General features: G+C 38.9%; 1 long non-coding RNA gene across 1 annotated transcript in view; it reads right to left on the reverse strand.

Moving 5' to 3' along the window:
- The window catches only part of LOC117876940, a 34614-nt gene extending 31388 nt beyond the window's left edge, over window positions 1-3226 (reverse strand). Inside the window, exon 1 of the long non-coding RNA XR_004645581.1 lies at window positions 2818-3226. This is a non-coding gene — a long non-coding RNA (uncharacterized LOC117876940). The remainder of the gene's footprint in view (window positions 1-2817) is intronic.
- Window positions 3227-19884: the final 16658 nt, after the last annotated feature.

Consider the following 19884-nt stretch of genomic DNA (forward strand, 5'->3'; position numbering starts at 1 on the left):
AGTTTCATACCTATATACTTCATTGTTCATTTTTCTTTTCATCTCATTGTCTGTTTCTATATGTTTAAATTCATCAACATAAGAAACCTAATTGACTCAAGCCCTTTAGCTGAATCTTTACTCATGAGATGCAGTTTCTGTAACCTTTGCAAGGAACAATGAATTTCTCTGTATATTAACATATCTAAAGCTTAATGTTACTCTCTTTTTCTGCATAAGTACTGGCTTTGTTTAAACCTTCTTTTCAGCCCCAAGAGTTAGTTTTGAGACTGCAAAGATTTCTTTTTAGCTTGGAGCTGTGTGCTTTCTCGCTTCCATCTGCTTTATTTATTACATTTTGCTTTCCAGTCTTTATTCACATGTGTATTTTGTTTCTCTCAGCCTCCTGATCTGTATTTTATTTTTCTAGTTCACATCTTGGTAGATTTCCTATCGAAGTTGCTAAGAGTAGGAAATAGGGGAGAAAACCCTTAGAAAACAAAATTGTCCAAATTAAAAGTAACAATGAATCGTTCACTGTGGTTATATGAATGTATGTTAAATAAAATGCTTACCCTATAAGGCTACACTATTATTTATACTATGGCATCATTATTTGTGCAAAAGAATATGTAAATATTTATGTTGCTCAGATCTCCAAATAGCATTAGATTGATTCCACCTTCAAGAGCTCATCCCATGACAATCTGCCACATGTCTTCTGAGTTGCTAGGCCAATTTATCTAGGGGAAAGATCAACCTGCTAAAAGGACCTCCCTCTCTCTCTCTCTCTCTCTCTCTCAGTATTGAGGAACTGTGAAACTGGTTGAACAAAGAGAATCATGAAAAGTCTCTGTGCTTTATTAAGCCCTTTCTTGGTCTATTGGCTTCTCTCCACATACTGGGACTATGCAGCTGACATGACTTACTACAAGCTGAGGGCAGCTTTAATATCCCCCTAAGCAGTCCTGGATGGATATACAAGTAGCATATCGCTGGCTTACTGATGTCTGAGTGGTGGATCTCTCCTGATCTGAGGGGACCACACCATACCTGGGGAGCTCTGGGGTGGTGACTTCCTCCCTCGCTCTGGTCACAGTTGTGTTGAAGAGTTGACTTTATGTTACATCACCCATTTTTGGATTGTATTTTTTGGCTGCCAGGCCATTTTTCTTGTGACAGCTGTAAGCTGGATATTCAGTCAACAACTTTCTCCTGCATTTCAAATTTTGTGAGATTAATCAGAAAATTTATTAGAGTCCCTTAATGTCATACCTAGGGTGACCAGATGTCCCGATTTTATAGGGACAGTCCCGATTTTTGTTTTTTTTTCTTATATAGGCTCCTATTACCCCCACCCCCTGTCCTGATTTTTCACACTTGCTGTCTGGTCACCCTAGTCATACCAAAGAGCCTAATTGACATAAAGTGACATAAAGTGACAAGTCACAGATTCCACTCACTATTTAATTTCTATGTTTATCAATTCAAATGATACAAATTCACTCTTTGTCAATTTATCCTTTAATAATTAATAATACATAGAACTTGCATAATATATGCGCTGTGTACACATCAAGGGACATATTCAGCACTATGATACACATATCAGCTCCCCATGAAATCAGTCATAGCTCGTGTGCATATCTGGAGGCAGAACATGGCTCTAATTTAATCTCCACAACAGCTGAGGCAGGTCAGTAAATCCCATTATCCCCATATATCAGATGGGGAAATCTGAGACACGGAGTGGTTAAATGAGTTGCCCAGGGTTACACAGTGAGCTGGGTAGAACTCAGTGTCATTGCCTCCCAGACCCATGGTTGTCTACTTAACACTGCTGTTGCCCTCTTAGAAACCTAGTCCACCTAGCTTTCCTCTGTGGGGATAGGAGTGCTTTGGAAAATTTGGTCTAAATTCTGTTCAGCTGGTGTGTACAGATGTAAAAAATCATGGGAAGAGTGGGGGGAACTTTTGTTTCTTCTGTACCAAACCCAGAAGTAGGGTGTCTCATAGGCCTTCCAAGACAGGAATTACAGAGGAGCATTTTAACGATGAGTTTTATAGGTAAGAAGGCCTAGTGTTTATGTTTCTATATGTTTCATCTCCGACCTTGTAATAGCAACTATAGAAAACCCAAATTGTGTATTTAGCAACAATAATTAGTGCCAGTAGGCTGTGAGTTGAGGTTGTGGGGGTGTGGTGCCTGCTGGCTAGAATATAGGCACATAGTAACATTGTAGAATTAAGCTACATTCATTTTTTTAAGGGAAAAGAGCATAATATCAGTAGCAGTTCCTATACATTCCTTACGAGATATTAGGATTTCTTTAAGTTGGTGATCCAACAGGTATAACCAGATCAGAGCACACATTTAGATCTAGAATATGTCTTTCGATTCAACATATTGTGTGACATAATAAGCCCAAATTGAGTGTGTTGGTTGAATATTTTGTCTTGAAAGTGTTGATTTCGAAAAAGAAACCACATGGAAGTTCTGTTATTGACTTCAGTGGGACTCGGTATTGGCATATATTTTTATATTGATTTATAACAAATTAAAGACTAGTCCTTTGTCATCAGAACTTTCAAATGTATTTTTTAATGGTTAAGTAAACAGCTTGTTTCAGGGGACTCTTCCAATGCTTTTATATAAAACGTCTGTTATTTAAGGGGAATTTAAAAAAATGAATGCAACTCATAGATGTGGTAATAGGTGAAAAGAAGATTACATTTGATATGGGAATTGGGAATAGTGAAGTAGAGAAATAAATTATGTGTTGGAATATTAAAATTTTAATAAATGCTGCTTTTTATTGCAAGAGCATTACTACTTACATTTGAATCTTGTAATCAGCCTCAGGAGTTTATTCTGTGTTGGCAATGAGATTTCTTTTTTCGCTTGTAGCCATGTGCTTTCTTGTTTTCTTGCATCCAACTGTTTTATTTATCCCATTCGGCTCTCCTTCCTTTATTCTCTTATGCATATTCTCACTTTCTGATCTCCTGCCTTTTTTTCATTTTCTTAGTTCTTATCCCAGCAGATTTATTTTCAAAATACAGGCAGAGCTCTGAGAATATGGCTTGGGGAGTAGGATCCCTGGGGAGAAGGCCTCAGGAAATGAAATAGCTCAGCTTAAACATGACAACGAATCCGTTGCAGAGTCCATATGAATGCAGTTAAGTGTGCTGTCTTTTTTGTTTGTTGAATAGTGGGTCTGATTTTCCCAGACTGAATAACAATTCTGCAAGCTTATCTAAGAGACAAAAAACAAGAAGTCAGAAAAAATGTTTCAATGTTAGATTAATTAAAGCTTTAATTTCAGCAAGAATCCAAATCAGTTGACTGCTTTTGTTGGCCATATTTCAACAAACTTTGTTCAAAATAACTGAGTTCTGGGATATTACAGAAACATACATTATCAGAAAGATTATGGATGACAGCTGGGCTGGTTGATGATAGCTGAAGAAAAACAAGTTTTGCTAGCTGGAAAGATTATTATTGAAGGCCTCCCAGTGGTGTTGATAGTAAAATCAAATATAGACTATGCCTTTAGCTATACATGTTGCAATTCAGATGATCTTGAAATCTATATATGCAACCTAATGGTTCCATTTAATTATTTCTTTGCTTCAACTTCTGCATATTAAAGATAAAGATAGGATTTCCAATTCCATTTCCGCCCACTCACCCACAATCTATAGCATGTCTGGGTGAATTATGTGTTTATGTTAGTCATCATTGGGCACACGATGATGCAGTAGATGGACCAATGATATGAACTTATGCCAAATCCTCCTGGCTGAATTACAGTCATTGCTAATCATATTAAAGATCAGAAAACACATAGGGGAGATTGTAGCATTTAGTACAGTTCCTTGGTTACTAATTATTGCAGAAGATAGTGAGTGAGTGTAATGGATGGTGGCTTCCCCATGTGGTATGATAGCTGATGTGATGTGGTGGCTTCCCCATCTGATGTGAATGGGCTCTGCTACATAAAGCTCAGCGGGTGTAATATAGAGTCAGATTCTGCTGCATAACCTCACAGACTTGGATGGGGTTGCATAAGATTTAAGTTAGATAAGAATTTGACTCTTAGGTGTCTGTATGTGATATTCTGTAGCAAGTAGCCAGTGTGGAAACAAGTGCTATTTCTATTTGCATGGTAAAGAAACATTCTTTCAAAAGGATGTTGAATGAAATCAACACACTAATGAGATTTGATGCACATCACCTGATGGTTGACATTAGTCTGATGACATGGAGAAAACCTTTCATTTAATGCATACCAATATTCCTGGTAATATTGGACAAGGAAATGAAATGAGAAGCTAACAAACCAATATGAGAGAGACAACTCTCAAACTGAAACCATACAGATCTCTCCCCTCCCACTGAAATTAATCAGACAAGATACAGAAGAGGAAAACAGCAATTCTCAGCAAAGTGGGATATTCAAAACAGTGTGTGTGTGTGTGTGTGTGTGTGTGTTTAATATTCTGTACCTAATCACATGATCCTTATAATACTGAAAATAGTCTTGTTGTTAGATTTTGACTGTTCTTTGGCCTTCCTGAAAAAGAGATCTTTTTTCTCCTCGATGAAATAGCTGGAGGGCATGTGCCTTCTTTGCTCCTGTACACCAATGGTGTACTCTGTGCCCTCTGGCGTATTCACTGAAAGTCTGTTGCCCTTGAGGAATGAGCCATCAGGCTGTGATGACAAGAGCTTTATAAAATTTGATTACTTAGCCACTTCTGTTCAGACTGTCAGATCGAGTCTAACAATAGTAATAGTAAAAATAATAATAATTAATAATGACACCTAATTATATGTAGCTGGAAAACAGTAACTTCCTGCACCTTTTTATAAAGTAACATCGTGTTTTTAGTTTTTCTGACAAATGCTTATGTTTACAAAGAAACCTTTAAAATAATTTTATACCAAACAATATTTCTAGAGAATTTGTAAGCACTGAAGCCCTATATACAGAAGGAATTTTGACTTGTACTATATTGTGGCTCTTAAATGCATCTCTAGAATTATCTAAAAGCACGTCAGTCCTTCCTATTGTACGACTATAAACACTTTTTATATCATTTTTTTCTTTTCTCATTTTATCTTTCTTTTTCAGCTGTCTCCTTTTTCTCCCCTTTAGCTTTCCATTACTATTGTCATTCCGAGTTGTTTTTCAGCTTTTCACATATTTATCACTCAAACCTGGATGCTGATTTTCTTTCTTTCTTGGGAGTTTGTAGTCAAATAATGGATTTTTAGATAAATCTACCGTATTGTTTTTAAGACTATGGAATGCATAAAGCTGATTTATAGAAGTGCATTGATGTAGACTAAAATATTGTATTTGATTTGTCAGATTCACATGGAGGTAGCAAGAAGAGATGAAAAGAAAGTTTTGCTGCTACAGGAAGTTTATCTCCCTTTGATTATTCAGGAGTAGATAAAACATTGATATTTACCCAAGTTTGATATGTGAGACCAAGACAATTCTTTCATCATTTCTCTTTTGGGAAGTATAACTGTAAGCTGCTCTTGACAAATTTGTAAGTAACTCAGCAAGTATTTTAATAGTAATTTATATGTATGTTATATAGTATAACGTATTCCAACGTTGCGGAGATTTTATCTGATCACCACTCTCCTAAAGTACATAATAATATATTGACCTCCCTGAACTAAACATTTTAAGGGTAACTTATTTGGTATTTTGATTCCCCATAGTGAACTAAATAGCATTAACTGGCTACCTAAGATTCATGATAAATTGTTCTACTTTTGTTGAATCTTAATTAGAGATGTTCCATAAACAAAACAGTAGATGCAAACAGTCTCACCCCACACTTCAAGAGTGTTTATTCCCCTAATTAGAGCTGGTCTGAAAATAAATTTTCTGCTGTGTGGAAAATGTTGAGATTAAAATAAATAATTTTAAATTGGGATGAAAAGACAACATTTTGAAATGTTTCATTAAACTAAATACCAAAAAAGTTTATTTTATGTAAACTGAAACATTTAAAAAAATTGAAAATATGTCTTTTTGATTTTCTCCCTTTTTGCTTGATTATAAAAAAATGTAAATACAAAATGTTTCAAAATGAAAAAATGAAAAGTTTTCATTCAAACAAAGTAAACATTTTCCAAACAAAATGTCATCAAAATCTATACATTTTCATGGAAAAAACTAGGTCAGGTTGAAATGGCATATTCCAATGGAAAACACTGCCATGTAATATGTGATTAATTTTTAGAGCTCAGTGAATATTTTTTCATTTTTTTTAACATAAAAAACAAGTGTGATATGTTTTTCAAAAAACATTTTAATGTCTTCCAGTCTTTCTGCTTGTTTGAGTCTTATATGGTAAAACTCTGACCCTGTGAAAGTCAGTGTGAGTCAAAGGGCCTGATTTCATCGGTATTTTACACTTGCTTAGTGCTTTGTGTGCCAGGATGTACTTTATAGCCATTAATTTTCATCATTTCAGTGAGTTAAATATTATGAAATCAATTTTTCAGATGGATAGATGGTGGTACAAAAAAGTTTAAGAATTTCTAAAAGTGTCTACTAATTTTGGTTTACCAACTTGAGATACACTGTTTTTCAGATGTGCTGAGCATCTGCTTCTCCTGTTGATTTCACCTGGAGTTCTGTGAGTTCTCAGTGCCTGTGCAAATCAGGGCTCAGGTGTCACAAGTTGGGCATTCAAAACTGAGCCACCCAAAATTAGTGGACACTTGAGTAAAGCTTAGACCTAAGGCAGAGGGTGGTACAGCTAGGAATAGAACTTAAGAAGTAGCTTGTGATCTCTTTAAAGTGGAAATCTGTGTTCTTCTATACATGTACCGTACCCAGCACTATATGGCCCCAATCCTGAGAGGCTTCTGAGCACTACTGTAGTACATATAATAATTAAATAAATAATGAATTTAGAGTCTTCTGATCTCCTTTGCTATCTGCTACGGGATATAGTTCCCATTACACTGCTCTACAGTCAAAATGCTTCTGAAATAAATGTAGTCAAACTTTACTAATTCTGGGTCACTGAGAAGGAAAATGATGCTTAAAATGGTTGAATGGCTCTAGTTTTCAAGATATACTATTGGGTCAGTATATACGACCCTTGACTTGGGAATGGCGGAGGATAAGTGAATTATAAAGGGAAGGGATCTCAATTTAAACCAGAAATGACTAAAATACATCTTTGACTGGATCTATGAATAAATCTATGACTGGGTTTGGACAGTACTTGCTTTTTACGCAAAACAATGAATGATGCAATCTGAAGCTGGTATTGCGTCATACATGATATGAATTGCATCACGTTATTCCTAGAAGTCATGGATGATGCAATCATAACGAAGCTTACATCACTCTGCTGAACAAATTGCTCTATATCAGCTCTAGAAATCATACAGTGTCGTGCTCTCTTATTTGTCAGTGTTTGATTTTGCAAAGGGACACATTTCTGTTTAGCCAAAGTGAGCAGAGATGCCTCGTACTTGTGTGAACAGTGCAGATAACTTCTGCTATGTTTGTGGTGAAGTGACTTTTGCATCACAAAAGCGCAGTATAACCACTATGGTTAAGAAAGCCTATCACCTTTATTTTATCTGCAAAATTGGAGATCAGGACAAGAGGTGGGCCCCACACATATGCTGCAACACATGTGCAACAAATCTTCGCCAGTGGTTGAACAGGAAAAGGAAAGCTATGCCTTTTGCAGTGCCAATGAATTGGAGAGAGCCAACAGATCATATCAGCAATTGTTACTTCTGCATGGTGCCTCCAGTTGGGAAAGGTGTGTCAAAGAAGAAAAAGTGGACTGTGCATTCCATCAGCTATACGCCCAGTACCCCATGGAGAAGGACTCCCGGTTCCTGATGCACCAGAATCATTCTCTCTTGAGTCAGACGAGGAAGAGGAAGAGGATGAAACTTCTGGTCCTGAACCATCAATGTCACAGGACCCACATTTTTTCCCATCCTCCTCTTCTGAACCACACCTCATAACACAAGGTGAACTGAATGACCTTGTCAGGGATTTGGAACTACCCAAGAGTAAGGCAGAGCTGTTGGGCTTCAGACTACAGCAGTGGAATCTCCTGGCAGGTGATGTTAGGGTTTCCATGTTCTGTGACCATCAAAAGGATCTTGTCCCATTCTTCTTCACGGAAGATGATCTTGTAGCCTGCAACAACATCGATGGTGTGATGGCAGCCCTCAACATCGTTCACGATCCAGATGAGTGGAGATTGTTGATTCATCGAAGACGAGTCTTAAAGCTGTTTTACTGCATAATGGCAATGTTTTGCCATCAATTCCAGTTGGTCATGCAGTCATATGAAGGAAACCTATGACCACATGAAACAACTTTTGAGGTGCATAAACTATGACCAACATCAGTGGCAGCTTTGTGGCGATTTGAAGGTTGTTGCTCTCTTGCTTGGTCTGCAGACTGGATACACAAAGTACTGCTGTTTTCTTTGCAAATAGTCTAGCAAGAGATTCCCACTACATCAAGAAAGACTGGCCACTCCGACAGTCATTGGAGCCTGGTAGGAAAAGTGTTCAGTATCCACCACTTGTTGAATCAAGGAAGATTTTGTTACCACCCTTACACATCAAGCTGGGTCTGATAAAGAACTTTGTCAAGGCCATTGACAAAACTCAAGTAGCTTTCAAGTACCTCCGTGGAAAATTTCCAAGTGAAGCTAAGATAAAGGAGGGTGTCTTTGTTGGTCCTCAGATTCGTGAACTTCTTCGAGATGATGCATTTGACCATGCACTGTGTGGCAAGGAAAAGACGGCATGGAAAGACTTCCAGTTAGTGTACATAATAGTTTTTTGCCTTTTGTTTCATAATAAATTTTATTTATATAGCTCTTTTGCTGATTTTTAAAGTGTTACATAAACAGGACAGGTGAAATATTATCATGTAAAGCAACCATAAACACATGAAAAGACCTAGGTTTACAATTTATTATTAAAACTCTCTACACAAAATACATAGACATAAAATGTAAAAACTTAAATATCTTAGAAACATTAGCCAATCAGTTGTTTTAATTGTCATATTTGAATTCAGCACATCAAAATACATAATAAATAGCACATTTTATCTTGAAGCAGACGACTTCTCAAAAATTGTAGACCAGTGTTATCGGAGAGACTTTATAAGATGTGTTTCCTAAATTCAGACCAGTAGAGATTCAAAGCCAGATTGTCACAGTGTGGGTCAGTTTAGGCATGCAAATTAGACATTGCACAAGTGAGGTTTGGAGACACCCAGAACATGACTATGCATAAGGATAGAAAACTGGAGGTTTGCAGGGGCTTTAGCCCCCCCAAAAATTTAGAGATTGCATTAATAAATAAAGCAAACACTGAGTTTGGAACAGAAGCTTGTTTATTGCACTCTAGTAAAACTTAGTCATGGTACAGAGTTACTCACTAAAGCATTACAGTTTCGAACATGAGTAAAAAGAAAGACTCACAAATCTGAAAAAATTCAAACAGTGATCTTCATCTGGGTTTCTTGAAATGATTTCTTCTGCACCATCTATAAGCTTTAAGTTATGAGGTGTACGTGTAAAATCATAGAGCAATTGAGCAGTGATTTTCTCATTGTGGATCAAAGCCAAGTTTTAATGTGACATAGAGCACTGAAATCACATTGTCTTACAACATTAGTTTCTGGTACCATCAAAGTCATTTTTATCAACTTCAACACTTCAGAAAACAACTGATGTTTGGTTTGGCTGAGCGAGCTGAGATATTTCTGAACTGATGTCAACAATCTTTATGTAAACTGACGGCTTGCAACAGATGAGTCTGAGTACTCGGTTGATCATGGCTGAAATTGGAACCATACACCTGAAGCATGTCTTGAACCTGTGTTTCTAGTAGGTTTGTACTTGCTAGGGGAGTTTCAAGATTTTGAATAATTTTTCTGTTCAAATTTCGATTAAATGTTGGATATTGTAAAATCAATTACTTTGAAGTAGATGTACAGTACATTATAAAATACCTTTGCTGAATTTGGGTAACTGGCTTCACCAGTGCCTATTTGCATTTCCTTGGGAAATTCTCTCTTCCTTGGAAGCTCAGGCATTTCAAGTATCTCCAACTTTAAACTTTTCTGGTGGATTTGCTCCCAGAGTAAGTTTGCAGCTTTCATCTGCTTGGGTTTGTTTAGTTTGGAAAAGAGAAGACTGAGAGGGGACATGATAGCAGTTTTCAGGTATCTAAAAGGGTGTCATAAGGAGGAGGGAGTAAACTTGTTTACCTTAGCCTCTAAGGATAGAACAAGAAGCAATGGTCTTAAACTGCAGCAAGGGAGGTCTAGGTTGAACATTAGAAAAAAGTTCCTAACTGTGAGGGTGGTTAAACACTGGAATAAATTGCCTAGGGAGGTTGTGGAATCTCCATCTCTGGAGATATTTAAGAGTAGGTTAGATAAATGTCTATTAGGGATGGTCTAGACAGTATATGGTCCTGCCATGCGGGCAGAGGACTGGACTCGATGACCTCTCGAGGTCCCTTCCAGTCCTAGAATCTATGAATCTATGAATCTGATCAGATGGACTGAAGTTAATTAAGTATCATTTTCATAAGAGAGTGGCTTTCTGCTGCTGAAATGTCTGACCCTTGCAGAGTTTTGGACAGATTGTCTGCCATGTTTATGACTTTTTAACTTAGTTCAACACCAAAGAGGAACTTAAACATTTCTATATGAAATACTATACACCTCTACCCCGATATAACATGACCCGATATAACACAAATTCAGATATAACGCAGTAAAGCAGTGCTCTGGGGAGGTGGAGCTGTGCACTCCGGCAGATCAAAGCAAGTTCAATATAACAGTTTCACCTATAATGCGGTAATTTTTTTTGGCTCCCGAGGACAGTGTTATATCGGGGTAGAGGTGTATTACCAATTTGAGATCTCATTTCTGGATCTTTTGTTGCATCCTTCCGAAGTAGAGCTGGGTGAAATTTTTTCAACTAATTTTTGTTGCTAAAACGCATTTTTTCAGGCCCCAAATTTGAATTGAAGTAATTAAATTTGTTTTGATTGCAAAAAAAATTTTGTTTTCATCATTTTGAATGTCTCTCTTTGATTTTTTTTAATTTGAAATGGTATTTCAATTTCAAATTTGGCCAATTAAAAAAAATAAAATAAACACACACACACACACACACACACAAGGGTGAAAAACACCCCAAATGGCTTAACAGAAATAAAAAATAAAAAATTAATTTAGAGTCAATGGAAATATTTCATTCAACTTGAAAGAAATTCAAAAATGGAAAAAAATCCATTCCAAATTGACTTGAAATGTTTTAACTGATTCAAAACAAACAAATAAAATCAATTTTTTGATTGGATGAAAATAATTCAAAAATTTTTGTTTTGGATTTAAACAGAACCAATTGTTTTTATTTCAGATTTTTCAGTTTGGGTCCTGGAACCAAAATATCCATAATTTGCTCAGCCTTGCAAGTTGTACACAGTGCAAGGTAAGAACATAAGAATGGCCCTACTGGGTCTGACCAAAGGTCCATCTAGCCTAGTATCCTGTCTTCTGAGAGTGGCCAATGCTAGGTACCCCAGAGGGAGTGAACAGAACAGGTAATCATCAAGTGATCCATCATCTGTCGCTCATTCCCAGCTTCTGGTAAACAAAGTTATGCACAAAGAAAGAATTAAGCTTTGACTGATGAGGTGTCTCAGAAATGCTAACAATGTCAGGTAACTGGCACTTGGTTTCTGGTACAGGCGATGGCAGAGACTTCTCAGTACTACAATCAGAAGAGGCTGTTCCACCTGTTGATGGAAGTCTAGTTTCCTCTTTTTCAATAAGCCATGTTTTAAATAATTTCATTGTAGCACCTTGAAAATATGTACTTTCTTTTTGTACTTCACTCAGTCTTTCATGAGAGAAGGAGGGGAAACAGACAACTTGTCTGCAGAAAGAGTACAGCTCAGACAGTTGAGCTTCACCCAGGCACACAGAATTCCTTTGACTAGAACAAGGAGACCTAGCTTGCTGAGTCATTTCCCAGCCAAGGAAGAAAGGAGTCTGGGTCTGCTGCAGGACAGACTTTCAACTTGAGCCTAGCTACCAAGAGCCAGCTGATACCCCAGGGGAGAGGGACTTCAAGCAGCGGAGACCATCAGAGTACTGTACTGAAGAGAACTCTAACTGAATTATCAGGGAATTGATCGGCTACAATAATTAATGTAAAATGATATTCAACAACTATTATTTTTTTAAAACTCTAGAACCTTCAAATAAAAGAAGTTGTCCGCGCTTTGAGTATGCGGGACTCACACTCTTTTGAAGGGTTGACCCCAGTTCTTTGAACGGAACAAGAACAAGATAAAAATGTTAATAGAATCTTATATTTTTTTCAGGTTTTCTCGATCACTCTTGGAAATGTCATCCCCTTGCTTGTTTCTTTGTACCTTTTGCTCTGTCTCTGTTTTGTTCTGGTCTCTTCAGTAGCACTGTTTGGTGGTATTAACCACAGTAAGCTGCTGTGGTAACAAGTGTCCAGAGATGTGGTGTGTATTAATGCCCTTTTCTTCCCATTTAAAAAAAAGCCAAAGGGGACGAAAAAAATTTTGAGTTACTACAGAGAATTCTTTCCTGGGTGTCTGGCTGGTAATTCTTGCCCACATGCTCAGAGTTTAGCTGATCACCATATTTGGGGTTGGGAAGGAATTTTCCTCCAGGGCAGATTGGCAGAGGTCCTGGGGTTTTTTAACCTTCCTCTGCAGCGGGGGCATGGGTCACTTCCTGGAGGATTCTCTGCACCTTGAAGTCTTTAAACCACAAGTTGAGGACTTCAGTAGCTCAGACATAGGTCAGGGGTTTGTTACAGGAGTGGGTGGGTGAGACTCTGTGGTCTGCATTGTGCAGGAGGTCAGACTAGAAGATCAGAATGGTCCCTTCTGACCTTAACATCTATGAGATGATCATAAAGGTCCCTTTGGGCCTTGAAATCTATGAACCCAGATCCTCAGAGGCATCTAGGCACCTAACTCCCATTGAAACCAGTGGGAGTTAGGCACCTAAATTTATTTGAGGAGCTGGGACTAAGGGCCTAAGTCACTTTTGAAAATAAGATTTAATCTCCTAAATCACTCAGGCACTTTTGACAATCACCTTAAACCTTTTGAGTGAGTTTTTCTAAGGAGTCTAAGTGAGAATCAGTGGGAGTTGGAGTCTTTTAAAAACCCCAGCAGCCTTTCTATTACAAAGCCTGGGTCTATGTTTTATTTATTTATTTTTGTGCTGATTCCTTCTCTGAACTTGCTTTTGTGCCATAGCATTGTTTACAATTTCTGAGTTAGTTCCACAAAGGCATTTTTATCCATGAGGCACTCGGGGAGGCTGCACGGATATACAAAAGTGTTTTATTTTATTTTTCTTTAAATGTGAGCGTCCCCTCTGGGAGCGGCAAACAAGCATTGAAGTGTTACTATATCGCTGTATTTGCAGAGCAAGTCGCTCTTTGTCTTGAAGCCAACTGCTCTGAAGTAAACATTGTTTGTTAAATAAGAAAAAAAGAGTGAGATGCTGCTGCAGAAACCTTGGGGGAAAATGGCTTTTTCCCAATATAAACCTCCTTGATAACACCAAAAATGAGAAACTTTATGAGGGCTGTGTTACAGATTCTATTTTTTGATAACTAAGAAATTGCACTTTTGGCAGTGAAGTTTCAGTAAAAGAACACGGAGGGTTTGATTTGGACCTGTGCTTTTATCTGCAACTCTAATCTATACACAGTGTCAGGTTTTCTTTGACATTTGTGGCAGCATTCCTGAGATTGATGTTGCCACCCATTATTATAGAGGAAAAACATTTGATACTAAAGGTTCCAGGAGCCCCCAATCAGTTTTCTATAGTATGTCTGCTCTCTTGACATTTAATGTCCCCTAAGCCTGATGTGGTCTGATAACTTCAACATGCCATGTGCTTTTGGGGGGAAATAAAGAGCTGCGGTATCTTTGTTTCTCCATTGAGATTTTCATTATCTACATTCCCAGGGCTTAATTCAGTCACTCCCTTTTTTTTAATTAAAAAAAAATCAAGTACAAATAAAGGACCTGGAAAAATGTTATACACTGGTAAACAGATCAGGCTGAAATTAAAGACTGTGAATGGACTAAGCATTACAGAGGAATGCATACACCTCTCTGAATATGTAGATGTTTGGTTCACTTCTCTGGGCCTGACCCTGCTCCCACAGAAGACAGGAAGGGGGGTCCGATTGGAATTTTGGGGTGACCACACTGGATCAGATGTATGGTCCATCTAAAATTCAGCATCCTTTATCCTACAGTGGCTAGCACCAGGTAATTCAGAGGAAGGTGTTAAAGCATATTACCCACAGAGGTTGCTTCCTCCTAATCCCAAGCATTTAGTGTTTGGCTCATGGTCTGAAGCAGGGGGCCTGTGACTGGAGTGTCCTGGTATCGCGCTGATCACCAGCTTTCAAAAGATCTCTCAGGATCTCGGAAAACTGAGTCAGGCTGCTCCAATTTATGCCTGGCACTACCTTAGACCCTGGCCAGCAATGAGAGGCTTAATGCATAAAGGTAATTTAAAGTACCATCATCACCAGTACTCTGGTCCTGCAGTGAGCAGAGCTTGGCCAGACCAGAAAATAAGGCTGTATGAGTGTGTTACCTCATGAAATATAATAAGAGCTAAAAATACCGCAAACCGGTGCAACGTTTTCTGCCTCTGTAGCAGTGATATCCTTAAATTATATCTCAAATGCAGAAAGAGAAACATTCTCTCTCTATATATATATATACCCCCCAATATCTCTCTATATAAATTTAAACATATATTTAGACACATACACACATTCTCTGAAGCATGTATTTGTCTGGTAGTCTTGAAAAAAAACTAAATTCTAGCTTAAGCTAACGAAAAACATGAATACTTTATTACATGTACATGATAAAATAGTGACCTACAGATCTTTGTGAAGTTGCAGTGTATTTATCCTAATGTGCCAGTAGGGAAAGAGAGCTGTAGTAATCATTTTGCTTGTACCTTGATAGTTCATCATGAGCTCACGGGTCACTAATTTAATTTCTTTTATTCATCACAAACTACAATGGCACCGAAGTCACCTCCTGTGCCTCCTTCACCCAAAGTAAATAGTCTGGGGAAGTTAAACAGGAGCAGGAGCACAGTGAGTGTGTTGGTCTTTTCTGGCTGTGCTCCTTTGTGGGCTAAATGGGGAAGGTCCTGAAGCATTATCTACATTGTTCAGACCTAATTGTAATAGATGTCATTTACCTGTAACTATGACGCAATACATACCCATAAAGCAGTTAGTTGGAATATGCTGGTAATCAGCGAAGGGCCCCAGATGCAATGTTCAAATCCAAACTCTAATCCAGATATGAAGTTTCCCAAAGCTTTTTGGAAGGCTCCTACCTAGGTTTTCTTTTGGTACATTACAGAGATAGGAAGAGGTTGCAAAACTGGGATCTGAATGTGCTCTGTGGGGTTTCAGGAGTAATTGGATCTGGAGTTTTGGTTTTGAACCATCTCTACTCAGTCTGATTTTAAGAGACCCGTCAGTGGGTTTTAATATTCACATGTCTATTATTTCCATTCTTTTCTTCATAATTGCGGTTGCCTATAAATACAAACTGCAGTCAGCTACCTCCAGCAGTATATTGTTCATAATCTATGACTGCTGTGTTCATGGGACCCTTTTTTATCTATATCTTAATACATTTTATGGTTGCTATTAAAGGACTTTACACACGCTTTGGCTTTCTTGAATAATATTTATGTTTATTTTGGAGAACACAGGAGCAGAAGGTTTGTGTGTTCATGAAAATTGAGCTGTTAGGCAGACTTAAAAGAATAAAGGGTATCATACACTACAGAATATGTGCTTGTTTCAGTGACAGAATTATTACCCACCACAGAGATAAATTCAGCTGGTAAAGTAGTGCCTGTGAGCACACCCTTTCCTCCCTGCCCTCGATGGCTAAGAGAAGGTTTGTGTGGGGGGGGAATAATATTTGGTTCTGCAACAGCTGCATCTGACTCAGACTGAGGCTGAAACTCATCTGTAGTGCTGAGGTCCTCGGCATCACTTAAGCTTTTCACAGGAGCTGTACAAGGAGCTAGTTTGGAGTGGTTGGCACACACCCTCCATGTGGCAGAGATGGTCTCCCAACCAGATCTACATAAGGCAGTTCAGACAGCAGTGGTAGAGGACAGCAAGGATAGGGCAAAGGAAGGGCTGGGGGTTCTATATTTAGGACCCAATCCAAATTAGTTGGCAAAGTGGCAAGTGTCACTACACCCAACTTAAAAACTGGAGTAGCAGCTGTGGGGATGCCTGTGCTACAGCTCTGTGTGCTGGCCCCAGATTAGGGTTTTGCTTTCACTTTCCAGCCCACCTGCACTTCTCCTGCAGAGAGACCAATTACTTGGGCTCCAGGCAAGTGACGTGGATTTCACACTAAAACAATTGCTGCCGGTACCATCTGAGGCCATCTCCAGACTCCAGCAGCAGTAACAGGGATTGACTTGTAATCTTAGGTATTGTTGTGCCTGAGTCCCTGAACACTAATTTAGGGCTTTCTGCAAACAGTGCACTGAAGAGTGAATGTGAACTGAGTAAAGCAGCATTGCTTGGGAGAAAGAGAAATCCATCAATTTCTCCCTTTCTTGCTGCAAAGCAAGATTGTTTTCCTCCTTTCGCACTCTTCAGTGTCTGATAGAGTACTATAACAGCACACTTTATACAAAATAACAAACACCACAACCATCACTAAAACCAACCCCTCCGCCACAAACCCTTAACATACCCCATCTCCTCTATCCTGTTATCTTTTTTTCTCTTTACTCTTTTTTTCTCACTTCACTCCCCTTTCTTTCTTCTGTAGTGTTATGTATTTAGTCTTCAGCCTTTGGAAGTTACATGGCAACTTCTTGATGTCATATTCATCAACAGTCTGAAGTAGGCTATATGCCCATCACAGAGTCATAGAGGTTAAGACCAGAAGGATCTAGCAGATCATGCCAGAAGCAGCCAAAGCAGGGATTGCTGTACTGGGCTGAGGGGCAAAATTGGGCCCAGCTAGGGCCATCCCCCCCAGTAGCTCCTTGGGCCTCAAATTGTGTATAGGAGACCCCCCCATATACAAACACATGCTGGGGGTACTAGGCCCTTCCCCCTGAAACGACATGAGCTTGGGAGACTACTGAAGAAAGGAATCAACCACAAACTCCAGCTGGATCTGGAGAACTTGCCATAGTTTGGAGAACGTTTGGAGAACTTTCCATGGTTTTTATCGGACTTTCTTTGCTGTGCTGACTGGCTGTTTGCTACAACATTTCACTTGAGCTTCACTCTGCATCTGCCTCTATTACCTTCTTCTCCCCTGCCCTGTCCCTCTCACTGGCCTTCCCTTCAATGGCCCCTCACCCTTTGCTTTTGTTTCCTTTTAGCTTATCCCCTCCTGCGTAAACCCACTTAATGAAAAATAATGGTGGAGGTAACATGACATATGCTACCATCACACTGTTCACTCTGTTTGTGTGTTATATGCTGCCCCATCCTTGTCCATCTTGTCTAGTTAGATTGGCAATTCTTTAGAGCGGGGACTGTCTTTTTGTTCTGTGTACAGTGCCTAGCACAATGGGGTCCTGGTCCATGAAGAGGGCACTATGATAATACATCCATAACTAATAATATCATCCAATCTGACCTTCTGTATATCACAAGCCGTTAAACACCACCCAACCACACTCCCAGCAAGCCCGGCATCAGAATTAGACCAAAGTATTATACACCTCAGGAGACCAAACTATTATGTGCCAAAGGCAGAGAGTAGGAGAGTCCAAAGTGCACCGATGTTTGAGGGCCCTGCAGTAAGAGGGAACTGATTTAATGAGATATACCCAAATGATCTCAGCAAGTGACCCATACTCCACACTGCAGAGGCAGGCAAAACAACTCCTAAGGCCACTGCCAATCTGACCTGGGAAAATTCAGTTAGACACTGAGCATGGGAGCAAGAACCAGCCAGCCAAACACCCAAGAGAAAGAATGGTTGGTGCCCGGGCCCACCCATTTTAATGTCCCATGTCTAACAATGCTGCCATCTTATATATTTTTAAATATTTTGTACGGGGTAAGGGAAGAAATCATTCCTATGCAAAAAACTCCCCAAACTCATAGTCAATCTCAGTGGATGGAAATAGCATGATTTGTTTAAAAAAACGAACAAACAAAAAATACTCTGGGTTATCCCATAAAAGCAACCCTGTTTGAGCCCCACATATTCTTTCCTAGAATAACTTAATACTCTTTAAATATTCTCCACTTTCTTTTTTACTTTGTTATCCTCTGATCTGTTCTTTCTTTTGTGTTGAGGGTTATTTTTTTTTCATTTGACTTTTTTATTAAATATTTATTTTCTTATTTTTTTCCTCCTTAGGGGTCTGGTCAGATAAACATTTATATTTATAAGTAACTTTAGTTGTTTGGGGGATCTGGTTGATTTAAATGGGACTGCTCATGTGAATAAAGTTAGTTTTATGCTTCAGTGTTTGCAGAAGTTGGACCAATATTGTTACTGCTCTTTATTCCTTCATGATGATTTCTTCTTCATTTCCTCTGAGACTAGTAATCTAGTCAAATGGGTAAATTAGAGGACTGAGAGTGAGGAGATATGGTTTATTATTTCATCTGTGCTATTGACCTCTTCTGTGAACTTTGGCAAATCATTGAACCTCTTTTTGCCTCAGGTTACCATCTGTGAAATGCGGAGAATAAGACTTGCCCATTTTCTGTGGTGTGACTTGAGACTAATGCAGTTAATGTTTGTGCTTCACTTTACGTACATCAGATGGATGCACATTTTCAAAACCTACCACTGATTTTGATTACTTCATCTCTTGGGAGCTTTGGTTGTGTTTTTTTTTCCCCAGAGGTTCTGAGCACCTAGAGCTAGAATCCCGAGAGATCAGAACTTCTTAAAATCAATCACAAAGTGTGTCAAGCCCCTCAAATCAATGACCAGTTTTGAAAATTAATTGTTCTTCCTCCAATGGGCTCACATGCACCGGACCGACAGTCCTGCATAGGAAGCAGTACAACAGTGCATTTCTCTTTTCAAAATTCTGGGAGGAATTTTATTTCATGCCAGAACAGTCTCTCTCTGAACTCATGCATGCTATACCACCTTTAGGTGTGAAGAGGTTATGGCAATAGCCCCAAATCCTGCCTGCTCCCTTTGGACTGGTTTGGACATCTCAGGGCACTGGGTAAGAGCAGTACTCAGAGACTGCAACAGAGTTCAATTATTCCCATCCACTGTTGGGACATATGTGAGGGACTCAAGAAAAGTAAAGGGTCCTTATGTCCATGTATCTTAGTGCACCCTCCTCCAAGTACAGATACAGTCTGCCCCCAGACCTTTGCCTGTTCCTGTTTGGCTCATTTCATCTTCTCTCTCGTTCTCTCTGGCCTCCTCCCCACATAAAAAAATGTTTAAAAGATTTATGTATGTTTCCCATCCTCCTCTGTTCAGTCAAGGCTCCTGCTAGTGTAGCACTTCTTTCTGAGCACTTGAAAAGTAGCAGCTTGACTGATGCTCCTAATTCACAGTTGTGCTGCACAGTGTTTACCAGGCTTTTTGCCTGGGCATCAAAAGACTGCAGCAGTGGTGATTTTCCTCATGCATCTGGCCCAGTACTGCTTTTTATAGAAAAATGACAATTCTCTCAAAAAGTGTCTCCGCCTCACATGAATGCTCCTGCCGTGCTTTTGGTTTCACCCAGCCCTGTCAAAAAGTTAGTTGTCTCAAAACTCATTTAGTAGCAGTTT

Source organism: Trachemys scripta, chromosome 4, assembly GCF_013100865.1.
Source record: "Trachemys scripta elegans isolate TJP31775 chromosome 4, CAS_Tse_1.0, whole genome shotgun sequence".
Lineage (NCBI taxonomy): Eukaryota > Metazoa > Chordata > Testudines > Emydidae > Trachemys > Trachemys scripta.